The 15331-nt window shown below is 38.6% G+C and overlaps 1 protein-coding gene across 2 annotated transcripts in view; it reads left to right on the top strand.

Moving 5' to 3' along the window:
* Positions 1-4819: 4819 nt before the first annotated feature.
* The window catches only part of LOC108424044 (muscleblind-like protein 1), a 172115-nt gene continuing 161603 nt past the window's right edge, over positions 4820-15331 (top strand). The window contains exon 1 of one of the 2 annotated variants that reach the window (XM_037530909.1): positions 4820-5322. The gene's annotated coding sequence lies outside the window, so the exon portion shown is untranslated. The remainder of the gene's footprint in view (positions 5323-15331) is intronic. The other variant, XM_017691795.2, reaches the window with a different exon arrangement.

Here is a 15331-nt window from a genome sequence, read left to right as displayed (position 1 = left end):
TTTTTTACAAGATATAAATATGGAGATGAAGCACATTGCTGCTGTAATGTCTGCATGGTGACTATTTTAACAAGTGACTCTTCACAGACTCTCAGCACAAGCTGCTGTTTAAAAGAATAGACATAAAATAGCAAAGATATCTGTTTGAGTTTAACTTGTGGACCGCGGAACATATATTTGGGCGAGCATTAGTGACCTGAGTGGTTAAACTCAAGCTCATAAACCAAGGACAAAGAAGCAGATATCAACTTTTTGGATTTTGTTGATTGTGAGATTCAAGCCCAAAGCCAGTGAAATGGGTGTTGTTTGGCTGTTTCTAATGAATCACAAAACCATTATAATCTAAAGAGAAATCTCTAGACCAAACAGTTCCTCTTTTGGAAAGCCAGTGGAATATTTTCAGCAAAAATTGCAGTTTTTTTCCCTCTTTTTCAACATCACTATAACTGAGTGGTTTTTTTATTTTTTTACTTTTCATGTTTTATTTTACATACCTGCAAATTTTGCAAACCTACTGACAACCAGAATGGCTGACCTGATCTTTTTTAGGCACTCATTTTCAGGTTTATATTGTCAGCATTAAAAATACGTTTGTATTTAAAAAGGTTTTCCTGTTGGTTGCTATGCCTTGTAGTTACACACAGGTGGGCGTTGGGGTGGAAAAGGTTGAGAACCCCTGATGTAAAGAATATGATCTAATATATTTTTGACCAACCAAACTTATAAATATGGACATAATCAAAACACTAAACATGGTTTATTGTTACTTTTAAACAATTTCATTATTTGCTATACACCTTTACTTCTGTCACTGGGGTGGTACCTTTAAGGGTCCTTCTCAGTACCTTTAGTCAGGGAACATAACTGAACCATAATCCACTGAAATGATATTTTCTAAGATGTATTAACTCCACACACACAAAACCTTTATAAGCACTTACCAATCCAAATTGATCTGAGGAATCCAACAATGAAAGAAGCCTTGCGCATCTTTTATACAGTGATAGGAAACATAGTAGCTCACAGAAAGCACCAATTCTACACATTGATATTTCAAAAACTATTTGAAACATTTGTGAATAATATTTCAGCCCCCTAGTATTTTGCTTCAGAGATATTAAGCATGTCTGGTTCCTATTTCTGCCATTATGAAAAACTTTGACCTACATCACGCGGCTCTCTAAAGAAAGGAATAAAAGTGCAGGTTCCATGTCATCAGTGAGGCTAGTTTTATCTTGATTTGTAAAGCTCCATTTCCATCAACGCTGATCAAATCTCGCCACAGCCTTCATGAGCGAAGACAGCGTCTGAGTAAATAATAGTTTTAGTCCAACTCCTCTTAATACAGACCGTTCCATCTGCACTGACAAGTTATGAAAGCGTCTTTATCTGTTTTCCCCTGAGGTTTTTATTTTTATGGCCTTGTGACAAACCCAGAGCAAAGCCTGAACAAGGTCTGTGTGAAAGAGGGAGGGAGGGAGGGAGGGAGGAGGCTGTTGAAATGAGGAAGGCAGAGAGAGTAGGGGGAGGAGAGAGTATGAGTAATAAAAGGAGAGGAAGCACCGTTATCAGTGTTATCAGGGTTTGCTCGCTCTAAAACTCTAAAATAAGCTAAAACATGGTTAGTGTCTGTCTGTCTGTCTGTCTGTCTGTCTGTCTGTCTGTCTGTCTGTTTGCTTCTTGACTTTTGCACTGGAAGGCTAACATGCAGTGCAAGATCATGTCCATCAGTTAGCATGCTAATTGGTATTAGTTTGGCTGCAGTTGTTTTGCAGCTGTAAAGAAGCAAACTTCACACACCAGACGCATCTTGGCTAACCTGTTATATTTGGCATGAGGCGCAAACAAACATAAAAGCAAGCAAACAAATTGAAGACCTACTTATAAAGTGACTGGTTCTCTAAAGGATGGGGGGAATGTGAGTGTTAGAAAAGAAAGGAGGGATGGAGAGCGTAATCGATGTGTGTCCCCGCTGAGCCAGGTGATTGATGGGTCCAGCAGGAGGCCAATGGCCTGTTACTCCAGTGGTCATCAGGGAGAGAGCCACAGGTGGTGATGTGTCTACTAGATACTTTGCTTTATGCATGTAAATATAGATCTATCTATCTATCTATCTATCTATCTATCTATCTATCTATCTATCTATCTATCTATCTATCTATCTATCTATCTATTTATTTGTCCGTCTTTCCATGTGTCTGTCTGGTTATCTGTCTGTCTGTCTTTCTGTCTATCTGTCTGTCTGTCTATATCTATATATGTTTTATAATCATCTGACATGTTTACAGGTTTCAGAACCTCATAATGGTTACATGGCGGTCATGTGACTCACTGTGATTAAGACCAAATGGAAGCAGTTGCTATGGTGAGAAGGTCTCCCAGTTAGCCTCAATAAGACCGAGGTCACGTGCGCGTCCAGCTACATAATTTATCACTCAGCTTCAAATTATTACACTCCGTGGTATTTAAAGCACAACTCATGGCCAGCTCAAAGCCAGTTATCAATACTGCCCAATACTCCACCAAGCAAATAGATATATAACAAAGCCTCTCTTTCCAGGTCCAGTTCTCCTGTACAGTACAGTATAATAGCTTATAGAAACAGAAAAAAAATCAGCAAAAAAGCGTAGATTCTAAACTTTGTGTGTAGGCTTATTTTATAGGGAATTTTTTTCCAGGGGAAAAGTATATATTTGTACCTTTTCAGAACTGAACCTTTTATAGTCCTGGAGGTGAGACGGCATGTGTGGAGTCCAGCTTAGAGAATATCATTTCAATGGATTATGGTGCAGTTATGTTCCCTGACTAAAGCTACTGAGATGTGAATGTAAATGTCAATGAAAAACTTGTATAAACACATACAATCCAATGCAGTTTGCAGCACATTAACAAAAAGTGTTATTAATTATGTAGTTAACTACATAATTAAAGATGCACAAAAGTGGTTAAGCGATTGAAGAAAAAACTCTTAGGATTAATGTTTGATAATGACCATTTCTGTTGGTCTGTTTGTCACATTCCCACAGTGTAACGGGCAGCTAATAAACAAAGTAAACCAAAAAATCCTGCTATTTTGTTTTGATATGACAGCATTGTATATGCGTGTGTGTGTGTGTGTGTGTGTGTGCGTGTGTGTGTGTGTGGTATTATCGGCCTGCAGCAGGCTGGTAAAGAGGGAAGGAAGCGCTGGTAAGAGCACCCAATGTGTGTGTTTGTAAGACTATGTACATTAGAATACCTACTTTTGCATAATAGAAACTGTACAGAGTTGTGTATCACTGTTATTGGAAGAAAACCTTGTATCTCCATTTTTGACATTTTTCAGGTTTTGACATAATTTGAAAACGTTGTCCTTTACATTGTATGCAAATTTCATGATGAATGGTCTAAAGGAAATGGCCCAAAATGACCTTGAAAAAGTCTGGTTCCATTGACTTACATTAAAAGTTTTTTACAGTAAAGTTTTTTCCTCCTCCAGTAAATTTAATTGAAGGTTTTTCCGACCACAGCAATATGAACTATTATGTTACCTGACTTCAACTTTAATATTTCTGACTACAATATTTCTGACTTAGAATTATTTTTAAGAGTTAGTTTATTTCAGTTCGTTTTCTTCCAAGAACATTTCTAGAACCTTTTCTATATGTACATTATGAAAACATTTAAAGGTTCTTTATTTACAAAAATCGTTCTCTAAAGAATCATCAGTTAAAAGTCTTTTTTAAGGAACCATGTGTGGCTCTTCTGTGGCTAAACAACCCTTTTTTTTTTTTTTTTTGATGTAGATCAGTGACTGCAGATAAATATAACATTCATTCTGATAAGCTAATCCTGTGCAGCTGCACAGAAACTTGGGATGTGTCCAAAATGATGAACAGTGCTGTTGATGGTCCCACAATAACTGACAAAGATATCAATGAATGAGTTCTAATAAAATTAATCCCAAAATGCCTTGTTTATGAAAAGTGGTGTTGAAATGTTTGTAAAGTGTTATTATTTAATTAATTCCTGAAATGTTCAATGGAATATCTTAGAATATTCAGTTTTTTAACTTTATAGTGAGAACAGAAGAAAAAAAAACTTTCACAATTGGTAATGTAACATTTAATTCACATGTATATATATATATATATATATATATATATATATATATATATATATATATATATATATATATATATATATATATATATATAATATGAAATCTACAAACAATATAAAGCTCAAGAGGCATTTTCAGATTGTATCAAAAAACTGAAATATTTCCATATTTTCTTATTATTGATTAAGCCAAATTAGTATGTTAACATTAATAAAGAATGAATTTATTTTCACAAAATAAGATGATGGAAGGTGATGACCTCAATAGGATGTAACTAAGGGCGTCCAAATGGTCAGCTCTCGTTCTATGTCCACACAATGTAAATAGAAGTTGGTATGTTCACATTAATAAATAAATGAATTCATTCAGTGCGTATGTGTGTATGACTGTGAGTGTGTGTGTGTGTGCGCGTGTGTGTGTGCGCGCATGTGTGTGTGTGTGTGTGTGTGTGTGTGCGTGTGTGTATGTGTGTGTGTGTGTGTGTGTGTGTGTGTGTGTGTGTGTGTGCGCGTGCACTTGCATGCGTGTACGTGCAGACAGTGCAGGGGCCACGGCGAGGCAGAGACAGATGCTGTAGCGCTGATTAGTGCCGGGGTTAAGACCGTTAAAATAAGCAGCAGAGTGCTGACATGGTGCCCTGAATACTAGCCCCTCCCCTGGAACGCTCTTACCTTATCTCACACTCCTCTCTCACATGCTTATGTCCACTTCTATCTACTTCCTGCTTTCTCTCTCTCTCTTTCTTCCAGTGGTTCCTACCGTACCTTCTGAGGGGGAGGAACTACAGGGCAACAGAAAACACATTCAACAGGTCTGGTCTTGCCTCCTTTGGAAACCCCACAAGCATATACACAAGCAGAAGATGGAGGGGTTGGATGAGAAATAGAGAGAGAGAGAGAGAGAGCCTGTTGCTATAGTAACCTGAGCAGCATTGGTGCCAGTGGTGTAGAGGCTAATTCTGGGCTGGGCTAAACCTGCAGAGAGAAACAGAGAGAGTGTGAGAGAGACAGAGTGAGAGAGAGTGAGAGAGAGAGAGAGAGAGAGAGAGAGAGAGAGAGAAAGAGGAGGAACTGACCCCAACCATCCCACAATGCACTGCACGACATGTTACTTACCCGCCTTGAGTCGATTTTGACGTCTCCAGGCTGCTCACAGCTTCATTGATGTCTGAGGAGGACGAGCAGAGAGGCATATAGGAGGGAAAAGTCCGAGACAAGCAGGTGAGTGACAGTTACCCTTCATTGATCAGCTGTTTGTGTCAATATAGTCCTTCTGTCTAGAATCTTTTTTTTTTTTTTTTTAACATTTTGACTTGTCCCCAGATGCATAACTCTATAACTGGTTGCTATGGCTTCTACGGCTTCTGTTAACCAGCGTTAAAAGGGGTTTGATTTTCAGCATCATTAGATGGTCTTAAGAGCAGAAAGTTTGATCCGTGTTCATGTCTCTGGGTTGTCTTGCCACATTGTTCATTGCCTAACGCTCCTATTTTTCTCCAGCTTGCTGTATTTGCATGCGCTGCTGATTGCTTTTGAAGAACACACACTGTTAGTAAAGTATTCCGGCTTGCATGAATGTGCTTGGTCACTCGGAAGCCACATGTAAAGCCACTTTAAATTTCTTCAACTTCTAAAAGCACCTCTTTTGCTATGACCGACCAGCATGTATGTAGACTCTCGTCGGTGCTAAGAAGGTACTCAGTTGTAAGCAATCTGTTGAACTGGGAGGAATCACAGGGAGGAGGGACAGTGACCTGTCCACTACATGGTTACAGCATAAACCGGCAACCTTGTGTCAACTCTGTGCCGATGAAGAAACTATTTCTAAAGACTGTTAGCCCTTGGGACGTTGCATCGGCGTAAACGGGTTCCAGGTCAGTGGGACAGTTTTGCATTTCGTCGGTTTGTCAGGCTAACTGTGTGCAATGTCCTCTTTGGCATGTTTTAAAGAAGTGTGGGTAAAAAAGTGGAACTAGGTTATGAACAGCTGTCAAGTGAAGCAGCTCTTTTAATGCTGAAGTGTTGGCCAAGGATTATTATCTGTGTTCTAATCTCAGCATGTTTCTTACGTGATAATCGTGGACCTGCGAAGAGGACGAGGGGGCAGGTGCTTCTCGTCCACTTGCAGTAAGGCTTTAGCAATTCAGCAGCTGACCTCATGCGTCCCACAATGCAGGGTTCAGCACCCTGGCCTGGCCTCACCCTCTGCAGTGTGAATTCACAGCCAGGCTGCAGTAATTCGCAGGCCCCCGATAGCCCTCCATTTCTCTGAGCAGAGACTCTATGGTCAGGCTCATAAAGGAAGGGGTGAGTGGGTTCAAGCAAGTTGCCAGACACGTAGCATTTATGCCACAGATTACAAAAACTTTCAGAAGAACATTTTGAATGGTTCCAAACATGGTTTTTACAATAGGTCTGTCCTATGAAAATAACAGTCCAAATCAGTCTTTGCTGCATTTTTTTTTACATGTTTATGTTTATATTTCCAACAAAAATGAAGCATTATTTATTAGCAACCAGTTAGCTAGCTAGCAGGATTGTAACGATAAGGACAGCAAAACAGAAGATAACGTTGAGGGAAAAATCGGCTGCTGGAGACAGGCTAACCTATTTAACATTAGTGTGAACTTATTCTACTTGGCACTAACCTAACCTGGGATAGAATCAAGCCTTACACAATCAAATATTGACCCTTATTACTAGACACAGCACTTTTACCCTTTTAACTGTCAACCCTTTTTTTTTCAAATGGCATACTGAAAAAAGGGGGGCGCTCTTCTAACACACTTTGGAATACCTTCTAATCTTGGATCTAATTACAAAGGTTACACTTTCCTGTTCATTTTCCAACCATCAGAATAATTGTATGAATTAATGAAACAACATAACAGAGGCTAAAATGAAGGAGTTTTTTTTTCCTCCTGGCTCATAGATCTCCAAACCGATCACTGCCCATTCCTCTAGATCAGGGGTCAGCAACCCAAATGTCAAGAAGAGCCTTTTTTACCTTAAATAAAAATCTAACCACCTTGGGAGGCATGACATTTTATGTCCATTCTGCCATCTTGGCTATGAACATGTATCAATATGGTCTAATGCACCATTATAGCATAAAAAAATATAATATAAATGAAAAGACAGACTTACTCTGCTCTGCTTTAAGCTTTAGCTCATGGTATAGTTGCTTTTCTCGCATCTCCAGCAGGAAACTTTGCTGCAAAAGTTGAATAGTTTTGTTGTAAAATGTATCTTAACATTCAAAATTTGGTGCGGCGATGTCAGCTTCTCATTCGCCAGCTTCTTCTTTGAATTTTTCCATTTCACCTTAAATGGTGCCTGAAAAATCTATCTGCTGCACCATTTAAGGTGGAACACAAAAATTCAAACAAGAAGAGTGTGTTGTTGCAGATTAAACATATCAGGAAACGCACTGGAGTGATTCTAAATACAAATAAGCCAATTTGTCACCAAATTATCGATGTTCATCTTAAATCTCTCTCTTTGTCTTTTCTTTAGCTACTATCAAGGCGAGACTGTTGTCTGTGTTGCTATGGTGACCAGCAGTCTGCACACCAATCCACAGGGTTAAAGGGTGAATTAGCAGTTATGTAGTAACTCTAGCTTTTAAGACCATCTATTGCTAAAACTGTGTTCAATAATCAGCAATGCTTTATTTTACTTTTAGCTACTTTTATTTTAGTTTTACCTACAAATCTAATTCTTCTGTGGAGCCACAACAGAGCAGTAAAAGAGCTGCATGCGACTCTAGAGCCACGTGTTGCCAACTTCTGCTCTAGGTTCACTAACTTACTTCACCTTATGAATACAACTGAGCTACAGCACAAGTCTTATCTTGCAGATTTGTTAGCGTTTACTTATTCGGTGCACATTGAAAATGAAATGATCATAACTGCTGTGAATGGCGGATCATAAAATGGCTTGTGAGAATGAAGTCCTGAGCTTTTAAGCTTTCAGGTATGCATGGCTGTACTGCTGAGCAATTTGATGCATAAAATTGTTATACAAAAAAACAAAAGTGTATGATGGAAGTGTGGAGGTATTGGTACAGTGATGTAGAAAAGATGACAGACAGGGCACTTTGGAATCTCTTCTGGTTTTCCAAGCACCTTTCAATAGAAACCCTTGAAAGCCATTCAACTGAAAGATTCTTTAGCAAACCTCTTTCTTCAGTAAGTGCTTTTTTGGCGCCTTTATTTTTACACATACATGTATCCATGCCATGCATGCACCTGCTTAAACTACTTAATTTGGGGAAGCATTCTGGTGCTCGCAGGGCCCATACCATGTTGGACACCGCATCCAGTAGCATGAATTTGTCTAGGAGACTAAAAAAGGGAGAGGAAAAGGTAAGTCAGAGAGAGAAGATATTGAGAAGTGATTGAGTGCCAGGCAGCGTGAGAGGAGAGTTGTTGGGGGTGCTGCTGAGTATGTCGTAAAATTGGTGGGAGACTGAAGAGAGATAGCGGATCCACTCAGCCATGTGGTCCCAGTTTGGCTTACACCACTCTGCCAATCAGCAGCAGAACAGAGTTCCCCGCTGAAAAGCGGCCACCGCCATGAACGGTGCTCAGGGAGAGAGGCTGTAATCAGCCAGGCTGCCGTTCCACACTGGTAGGGAACTTATGGCTGGGCTTATTCAGTTTCTATTCTTCAAAACAACCGAGATCATGTAGGTTATCACTCGACACGAGCAAGAGAGCAAGGATTTTTATTATGCTTGTACAGAACAATGCAGTTGAGATGTCGAACTAATATTTTGGCACCACCTCTTTTCTGTTTATTGAACAATAGTTTGGTAAAAATCAGATTTACATCATTTACATAGAACGCCTTATTGTCTGAAATATGCTCTGTTATTTTTGGCACTTTTCATAGTTCCTATTAGCTTTTTAAATACTTTAAACTGTACTCTAACTTTAGATGAAAATTAGCATGTTATGGTCAATGTCTGCATCCACCTTTAATATGGTGATTTGGGCCTTTTATCACTCTGTTAGAAATGAAGGTTCAGTTCAGTTTTCCTTTATCAAGGCTCAAACAGTGTAAATGTTCCCTCAAAGGTACTGTGGTGGTTTAAAGGTCTGATTGTAAACCTAAAAGAAGTTTTTCTGGGTGAAAAGTTCATATTTGTACCTTGTCATAACCGAATGTTTTAAAAAGTCCTGGAGGCGAGACGGCGTGTGTGGAGTCAGTACAGCTTAGACAATATCATTTCAGTGGCTTATGGTACAGTTATGTTCCCTGTCTAAAGGTACTGAGATGCACTCTTGAAGGTCCCACTCCAGTGAGAGATTAGTACCTTTGTTTCTGAAAGTGCAGCTCACTGACTTATACTTTATAATTTATGCTGTTTACTATTTTTAGAATTATATTAATTTTGACAGAAAACAACATAATGTAACCTGTGCTCAACATTTTATGTGTATTTTTGTTGTTCTTGAGTTCTTGACCTTGTTTGAACATGCCTGTTGGACTTTACATTGTGGTAAATTCTTCTGTAAAGTTGTAAAACTTCTCCTGTAAAGTTATAATTTTGGAGATACAAGATTTTGTTCTGCCAGCAGCAATATATATATATATATATATATACACACACACCGGCCACTTTATTAGGTACTGTTCAATTGCTTCTTAACTCTAACAGCTGGTCAGCCAATCACACGGTCGCAACTCAATGCATTTAGGCATGTAGAGGTGGTCAAGACAACTTGCTGAAGTGCAGACCGAGCATCAGAACGGGGAAGAAAGGTGATTTAAGTGACTTTGAACGTGGCGTGGTTGTTGGTGCCAGACGGGCTGGTCTGAGTATTTCAGAAACTGCTGATCTACTGGGATTTTCACGCACAGCCATCTCTAGGGTTTACAGAGAACGGTCCGAAAAAGAGGAAATATCCAGTGAGCGGTCAGTTGTGTGGACGAAAATGCCTTGTTGATGTGAGAGGTCAGAGGAGAATGGGCAGACTGGTTCCAGATGATAGAAAGGCAACAGGAACTCAAATAACCAACCAAAATCTCTGAGGAACGTTTCCAACACCTTGTTGAAAGTACGCCACAAAGAATTAAGGCAGTTCTGAAGGCAAAAGAGGGTCCAACCTTTTACTAGTAAAGTATACCTGAGGAAGTGGCCGGTGAGTGTATATACATATATGGCAACCCTGTTGTTGTCCATTTTCAGCATTCTGTTATTTTAGATGAATATGACATCAACATGACTGGAAACAAAGATTTTATATAAAAAAATGATTTTGAACTTGATTAAAACAGCTCATATAGTCTAAATACAATTTCTGGAAGTAAAGCACTTAGTTTGATTTATATATATATAAAACACACATATACACACACACACCCACACACACATACACATACATAATGTGATGTGTGATGGTTTTAGGCATTTATTCTGCACAGCGCTTATTGAAGTACATAAACATCCATTACTTGTTAAGCCCAGTAGAAGCCTGAAGCAAAAGGCTACTTTAGAACTGGATGTGGTTTGAGGAAAGTGTGATGATTTGATGTTTGCACAGTAACACTTTACTTGAAGGGTGTCTACATAATACATTCATCACATCATACATAAACATTTTATAACATGTTTATGAATGCTTAAATCAAAATTTATCAAGCATATATTATTTACATTATATTAATATGGACCACTATGTCATTTAACTGAGAGACTTTTTTTAAAAATTCCAAGTCCCCATTTTATTTTTCAAAAAGTATATTAATTACAGTGAAGTGCCCCTTTTCTGAACAGCCAAAATAAAAATGACCTAGTTTTGTTTCTTCTTAATCATTTGTATTTTGCACTTTGTTGTTCTTTCTCCTTTATACTCTGTCTTCTTTACAGTTGTATTGGGTTTATTGTTGTGAAAAACATGTTTAATCCCACTGGGGTTAAATGCTAGCACTATTGTGCCAAACATTAATTAAGACGTTAGAGTATTACCCTGTAAAATTGCTTTATGAGTTCCATCACCAGACAATTCAGTTAGTTATTTTCAGTTAGTTATATATTCAGTTAGATTACTCATATGTCGGTAATTTACTGTCTATGTTAGAAATGATAAAGAAAAAAAATCATTAAAAAGTCAAAACAATAGGTTAAATGCGAGTGTCAAAGCAGTTAATGACCAAGGGGTAAAATAAGGTTGTTTTTAATTTAGTTGTCCAGAAATGAGGTGTTTTCTTAAATATAACACTGTTTTTCAAAGATAAATAAAATACACACACACACACACACACATATATATATATATATATATATATAAAATACAAACATATATTTTGAAAATAATATCTCAGTAAAATGACATAGTAGTTCATATTAATATCATGTACCACATGTATACTTTATGAATATCGATTTTTATTGTTCATTAACATTTTATGAAGAGTTTATAACAGAAGTTATGAATGTGTTATGTAGACACCCTTTATGTAAAGTGTTACTGTTTCCACAATTGTGGAGTACTTATGCTTCCATTACTTGTTAGCTACATTAGCCTCGTAAACTTAAGACTTAAGTTGTCCTGGCTGATCAACTACATCTGTAATATGGGGAAAATGATATAATTTTGCCCAATTATCATGAACAAAGCCTGGGTGGTATATTGTAATGTACTGTAAAAACAAATGAAATGCATACAGATTGTAGTCCTGGGTAAGAAGTGATGCTGAGCAATGGTACTTTCAGTACTACGGTTATAAAAAACTGGCAAAAAAAAGAAAATAACTTCTTTTTGAGGCTGGTTAATTAATGTACATTTCATTAAAATGTACCCATTTTGAGTGTAGTCAAAGTCAGTTGGGGCAACTGAATAATTTATATCATTTATTATGCCGTGACAAAGGTATTTTGTACAACTCGCATGAGCTATTATTTTTCTCAAATCACCCAGTCCTAAGAGAAATGAAATCCAGCCATACAGCAAAAAGCTGATCCTGAGATGCCACCAGATACTGTCACATCCATCCTTCAAAATAAAGAACTTTCTGTGGTTCTTGGCTCAGACGAACAGTTCGTTCTAACATTTCTGGCCATCATTATTTTAAAGAGAGTACTGATATTCTAATAGCAGGCTACCTAATGCCTCTGGTACATATGTTAAGCTCCATGGAGGGGAAGAAAACCTCTCTATGCATCTGGGTAGAAGAAAAGCTTGGCTAAGGCTTCCTGGCAATTTCCAATTCAATGTTTATATTCCCTGCGGAGTAAAGTATAGACCTGCATCCCCCCTCACAAAGAGCAAGAGAGCAGACACTGACTGATGCTCACACTGGTTTGAATTCAGATGGGTTTAGTAGTGTAGGCATCAGCTGAGTGCACAGAGGAACTTGCTGGAGGTGATTGACGCTTCCTCTTAAGCTGAAGCGGAAGTTCATTTTGCCAAATAGCCATAGAGTTTTGGCAGTTTTGGGTTGCTTTTGATTCAGTTTGGAAGCTTGTGTTAAACGTCTGTATAAGGTCAGATTTGCCAGGTGCAGCACTTTCAAACATTCAAAGAAAAACAAAGTTTTGACTAAACTAGTGTACTAATACATATACATTATATTTCCAAAAGTATTCATCTGCCTTCACACGCATATGAACTTGAGTGACATCCCAACCTTTGCAGCTATAACAGCTTCAGTTCTTCTGGGAAGGCTTTCCACAAGGTTTTGGAGTGTGTTTATGGGAATTTTTGACCATTCTTCCAGAAGCGCAATTGTGAGGCCAGACACTGATGGTGGACTAGAAGGTCTGGCATGCAGTCTCTGCTCTAATTCATCCCAAAGGTGTTCTATCAGGTTGAGGTCAGGACTCTGTGCAGGCCAGTGCAAGTTCTTCCAAACCAAACTCGCTCATTCACGTCTTTACGGACCTTGCTTTGTGCACTGGTGCGCAGTCATGTTGGAGCAGGAAGAAGCTGTCCCCAAACTGTTCCCACAAAGTTGGGAGCATGAAATTGTCCAAAATCTCTTAGTTTTGAAGCATTAAGAGTTCCTTTCACTGGGACTAAGGGGCCGAACCCAACTCCTGAAAACCAACCCCACACCATAATCCCCCCTCCACCAAAATTTACACCTGGCACAATGCAGTCAGACCAGTACTGTTCTTCTGGCAACCACCAAACCTAGACTCATCCATCAGATTGCCAGATGGAGAAGCGTGATTCGTCACTCCAGAGAACACGTCTCCACTGCTCTAGAGTCCAGTGGCGGCGCTTTACACCACTGCATTCAATGCTTTGAACTGTGCTTGGTGATGTAAGGCTTGGATGCAGCTGCTCAGTCATGGAAACCCATTCCATGAAGCTCTCTACACTGTTCTTGAGCTAATCTAAAGGCCACATGAAGTTTGGAGGTCTGTAGCGATGGACTCTGCAGAAAGTTGGTGACCTCTGTGCACTATGCGCCTCAGCATCCGCTGACCACACTCTGTCATTTTATATGGCCGACCACGTCGTGGCTGAGTTGCTGTCGTTCCCAATCACTTCCACGTTGTTATAATATTGAGACACACAGACAGTCGACTGTGGAATATTTAGTAGCAAGGAAATTTCACAACTGGACTGCATCCTATCATGGTACCACACTGGAATTCACTGAGCTCCAGAGAGTGACCCATTCTTTCACAAATGTTTGTAGAAGCAGTCTGCAGGCCTAGATACTTGGTTTTATACACCTGTGGCCATGGAAGTGATTGCAACACCTGAATTTAATTATTTGGATGGGTGAGTGAAAACCTTTAGCAATATAGTGTAAATGGAGTGTGCTGAGTCACTGACGGTTGGAGATAATGGCAAAGCAGTGTGTAAAAAGCAATGCTCTTCCAAAATGAGTACTGTTTGCTTGAATCGTTGATGAATATAACGACTACCTTCATTTTATCCTTTTGCAAGCTACCTTAACTTCAAAGACAATGTTGCAGATGCTGTTTGAACTACATAAACTTAACTCCAATGTGTCTCAAAACCATTCATCTTTGATCATTTACTGAGAAAACTGGTTTAACTCTGTAAAATTCCAGACTTATTGCATCATATTACTTATTATTCAGTACCTACATGGACTACATTGTATACTACTGTAATTGTAGAGTCATGTTTAAGTTATGAGCAATGAGAGTTTGGACCTGCTGGAGGGTCAAGGCCACTTATTGCTTTTAGGAAAGAAGGATAAAATATTACAATGTTAAGGTAATTAATTCACTTTATTATTGATAGTGATCGCAGTGAGCAATTAATCCTGCAAGCAGTGTAGTTCAATGACGGTAATCTACTGTAATAACTTGGCACATTTTATCACGGCTAAGCAGTGTTGTTAGGCACTCCAACATAAAACTCTTTCCTGTGTGTAAAATCCCAGAGATGCACATCCTCAAGTGGATTGTACTTGTACAACACTGACAATGTAAAGTACAATAAAATGCATACATAAATAAAAAGCATAAAATATGGTTAATTAATATCTGAACAAACATTTCTTTTACCAAGAAGTCATAAGGCCTTTAGGATAAAATAATTTAGTTAAAGCTCATGATGCCATCAATTATGCTTTTTCAGAAGGTTACATGCATTCTCAATGGTCTTGGCGCCAACCAAGATGATGAATTGGCTGTGTACCAGCAAGTGGAACTTTTGTACAAAATTCAAATGGACTAAAACCCCCAAAAGGTGCTCAAACAGGGCTCAAACTGGACTACAAATTTGTGATGAAGCGATGAAGCTCTTCACCCTACTTTCAGTTTTCCAAACTGGAAAGAAGCCTGTCTAACACCTCTAATTGCCATTCCGTGAGGAAAAAATGAGATCATATTTGCTCCTGAAGGCATTCCACCCATTTTTGTGCTCTTCTGCTCTCAGCTGAGACCTCGACGTGTAAGCTGAGAGAAACTTTCTGTTCTGGTTTCACGTTTCCAAAGTGGAAAGCATCCTGCACAGCTTCACAGTTTCATTAGGACTTCTATTCAATAACATGATTTATTTATTTTTTTTGCATGATTGGAACGACTTGGCCAAATACCTGAAATCATATTATATCCAGGGAGGGTAGTATTGATGTGAAAAAAATAGTATTTGAATATTTCACATATATATTGTCATTCATTTGCATTGCATTCAGTGTTTAACGGCCTTTAATGTCAAACTTACATCACATAGTTGTCTTTTCCACAATGGGTTTAATGCTAACAGCAACTTAAAGCAAAACTGATGAAAAA

The sequence above is a fragment of the Pygocentrus nattereri genome, chromosome 19 (assembly GCF_015220715.1).
Source record: "Pygocentrus nattereri isolate fPygNat1 chromosome 19, fPygNat1.pri, whole genome shotgun sequence".
NCBI lineage: Eukaryota > Metazoa > Chordata > Actinopteri > Characiformes > Serrasalmidae > Pygocentrus > Pygocentrus nattereri.
Note: the sequence above shows the minus strand (reverse complement) of the source record. Positions and strands in the feature narration are given on the sequence as shown.